This window comes from Frankliniella occidentalis, unplaced genomic scaffold, assembly GCF_000697945.3.
Source record: "Frankliniella occidentalis isolate FOCC.00 unplaced genomic scaffold, Focc_3.1 Scaffold222, whole genome shotgun sequence".
Taxonomy (NCBI): domain Eukaryota; kingdom Metazoa; phylum Arthropoda; class Insecta; order Thysanoptera; family Thripidae; genus Frankliniella; species Frankliniella occidentalis.
The window spans coordinates 18,850-22,545 of record NW_026267348.1 but is presented as its reverse complement, the minus strand read 5'-3'; positions in this window follow the sequence as shown (position 1 = coordinate 22,545).

The window sequence follows — 3,696 nt, the reverse complement described above, 5'->3', positions numbered from 1 at the left end:
GATCGGAACTATTTTAGGTACCTCTTTGGAATGATCACACACTCATTGGGGACAGCATTTTGACTCGTTATTTTTCTCAAGTTGAGCCATCCAAGGAACTCCCAAATGGCCCGTATTCCGAGAATCACCCTAATGGTTGGTTCAACACGTTACCATGTAGAGGAAACTCCTGCTTGTTCTTCCTGAATAACTTGTTGGGGCTAAACTTCTGGCTCAATGGAACTTTTTGCGTTATCATGTCTGGTTTGATTGCTTAAGGATTTCCTACTGTTAACATGAAACAAATGAGTTTTACTCTCTAAGTGATCAATTGCTCAACAACATGAAAAGGGAAATTAGTGATTATATATTTACATATCCCGCCTGATTCTCTGGATCATCAGCTAGATATTTCTATTTTTTAATAAGGGCCTCAGACACTATATCGTATTTATCTGATTTTGGGTATGCACCTACTCCAATTTTACTAGAAACATGGAATATGATGCTCATCAGAAGTTCAGACATTTTATAATTGTTGTTTTCTAAATCCACATTTAATTTTGCCGAAAACTTTGGAAGAGCATTCAGTTTTGTCAAGTCTTGGCCATAGCCTCTCGGTTTCTGCAAAGAAATAGAAAGGTATAATTATGGAACTTCTGTTGCAAAAATAAAACCTCTAAAAAAGTTTCAGATTTGTTTGCAGACCGGTATATATGGTCTCCTTTTCTTCTTCTGGGGTGGGGACATATTCTCCTACATCAGAAAAAAAGGGAGTATATGATAAGAGTGGTACGAATGAAATAGTGGTAGTTCAGATTCTTACTTTATTTCCCTCAGCTGTATGAGTGCTTGTCTCACCAGCTCCATCCTGATGCAGTTGTTGTGTGTCATTATCCTCCTATCCCCGCCGAAATTAAGACAGTATTACAAAGAATGGCACCAATTGTCAAAGAAATTGTGATTAAATTTCTTACACCATCTTTCTCGGCCGTTGAAGTGGTTATTTCATGTGTTCTACCCTCTGCTGCTGAGACATCGTTTTGATCCATTTCATCCTGCAAAATAGAATTTTCTGCTTATCTATGTGCAATTAAAAAAATAAACTAGATGAAGAAATTAAAATACTCTTAAACTTACATCTTCATGAAAAGTTAAAGGTTTCCCTTTCTTTTGTAGGGCTTCAAGTGTCGGGAGGTCAACAGTTTTGGTAAAGTTCCTGCTTTCACCTTCACCTCCTTGGTCTTCGAAAAAGATATCATCATCAGTTTCCTCAATTTCCTCCGAGTATTTAGCTGGATTAGCAACAGTCCTGGATGATTTCCTCTTTGGTAATTGAATAGGAGAATAACAAGAAATGTATTAGTAAACTATGGTATGGTTTTGAAGAAATGGAATTAGATAGTTAAGTTACTGAATTTACTCTGGATGCAGCAGGTTTGACTGCGACTGGAGCTGAACAAGGGCGACGGGCGGATAGCGCAATCTACTAACTAAAGTAAATACGCCTTCGAGACCAATGCGTGGACAAATTATTAAGATCCCGACTACAGCAGACTGCTCTATCCGCCCGTCGCCCTTGTTCAGCTCCAGTCGCAGTCAAACGCGCGTGTGAGCGGGCGAGATGCAGCCGCAGCATCCGTGGAAGCCGAAATAGTGCACAATCCACATGCAGGTCAGTTTTGATTCCTCGACGGCCGGAGGGAAGATAGGTGTTGTGCACCCTAGCGCGGGCACGTGTTCGTCACTATCGTACTCGTGTGTTTCATGTTTTGGGTCGGCGCAGGGCAACGAGGCATCGCCCACAATGTGATGGCGAGCAGGTACGCCGTGCAGACCATCATAAAGCGCCGTGGATTTTACCCGTACATGGTGCACCTCAACCAGCAGCTGCGTGGAGATGACTTTCAGAACCGCCAGCAGTAGGGTGTTTCAAAAAAAATTGATTTTGTCCAGTCGTCGATTTTTAGGTGCGTCTAGGTCGTCTGATTCCAACGCCGTCCCCCTCGTTGTCCTGACATCGTTTACCCACTGCGCAACGCGTTTGAAACTTTCGGCCGCGCCGAGCGCCCCCACCTCCTCGCCCCTTCTCGCGCCACTGTGACGCCGCGGGTACTAGTATCGATATGAAAATTTCAGGGTATGTTCCGAAGGGCTACCTTTAGACAATGGAAGGGTCGCGACTGCGGTGGGCCGCACCCAAACCCGTACACTGTAAAGAAATTGGCTGACTACAAATTGTGAGGGGGGTGGGGGATTGGTCGCAGAAAAAAAAGTATCCCCATGAAGCTTGACCCGTCCCCGAACTCCTCGACCACTCTGGCCACTAAGCGCACTAGATCCGTGGGCGTTAGAGACACTAAACGATCTCGGCCGGCCGAATCGCGCCAGGCGGACGTTTGGATGCGGCGCGCAGCCCAGAGATCTGGCGCGGCTCGGCACGGACCGGCCACCTAGTTCCGCTCGCTCGCGCGCGCCATTTGAAAGCGGCGCGGCGGGAACTACTCGTTGGTGAGCATCGTACGGGTCACATACATTGGACACAGACAGGCTAGCGTCAGGGATTAATATATTTAGGCAGAGGTTAGGTTTCATCTTTTATTCCAGAATTGAAATGTGTCAAGGAAAGGGCATTGGTCTGTTCCTCGGACTTAACTTTCTTTTGAACCTGCAAAAAAATAAAATGCATATAATTCCAGGATATTTATATAGCTGTATTCATTATTTTTAAAATCAAAAAATCTTACCAACCACAGATTTTGAAAATCGCCCTCATCCCTTGTCAACTTTTCATTAAAATGTTTCACTAGAGCAACACCTCTTTCTGCCGTGTCATTTACAACCTGTAGTTTATCCAGAAATTTCTTATTGTCTAGATATGATTTGTCAGTCGGCTATGTCGAAGGGTCTTTGTCCAGAAAACTCTTGTCTAGTGAAAAGGCACTAAAGAACAACATGCTCTCCTCGTTTGCGCAGTCTTCAAGGGTAAGGGACATTAACTTTTTTTGAGTAATTGTTTTGGGTAACATTAGCCGCATGGGAGGACGTCCACCTGCACACTGTGAAAAATATTCAGGTGGTCATAAGAGTCAGTCAGTCGGTCAGTCATCCTAGCGGTAGAGATCTATCGGTACACATACAACTTTATGTCCCAATTTGTCAACAATTGCTCTTTTTGTGTCATCCGCCACTCGTTTGTCGAACAAAGCGAGGGGGACACAGTGTGGGGATGGATACCAGAGATGGTTTTTGAAACTATCTAAAGCAACCTTTGCCACTTTCCTATTCAGGCTTTGGTACTCTGCTATTTTTTTAACAAATTTAAATCAGTGAGTGGTTCAGTAGCAGTGTACCAAGGCTCCAGGTAGTTCACCACATGAAATAAATCAAAATCCCTCACTTTAGTTAAAACTGTATCTGGAATTTGATATTCATCTGCGAAAAAATAATTGGCTGAGCGATTAGCGAAGCCTATTACTCCGTCTGGTCGGAAAAAACTTTTTCTGTCTGTCTGTCTGTGTGTCTGTGTATCTGTCCGCACGAAAACTCGAAAACGAATTGAGCGAGCGACCTGGGATTTTCAGGGTCGTTTTGTATCATACAAAGACAGATCGAGTTCGAAGATGAGCATTCTAGCTCAAAAATTGGATTTTTAGAAAAATCGAAAACATCAGTTCCCAAAAATGACGTTTTTTTTTTTTTTTTAAAAAAAAAATA